Source organism: Plasmopara halstedii (genome assembly GCF_900000015.1).
Source record: "Plasmopara halstedii genome assembly, contig: Scaffold_444, whole genome shotgun sequence".
NCBI lineage: Eukaryota > Oomycota > Peronosporomycetes > Peronosporales > Peronosporaceae > Plasmopara > Plasmopara halstedii.
This window is the reverse complement of record NW_020187364.1, coordinates 1,112,720-1,112,951: the sequence shown is the minus strand read 5'-3', so window position 1 is coordinate 1,112,951 and position 232 is coordinate 1,112,720.

The following is a 232-nucleotide window of genomic DNA, read 5'->3' as shown; positions in this document are numbered from 1 at the left end:
TACCGACGGGCTAGGACTCTTTGCGGTCGGCTACTGTTAGCGCAAACGATGGTCTTGTATCGCCTGTGGCACTGTACACGGCACGTGTCGATTCCACCCTCTGTCGTAAAGAGGTAGCAGTCAATGCTGAACAAGTCTGTCCTGAGTCGAAAACACGAACGGGGCGCAACCCATATCCAACTCATTCCGAATTTTCGTTTCTCCCAAGGAGCGAAGGAGGACTGGGTATCCT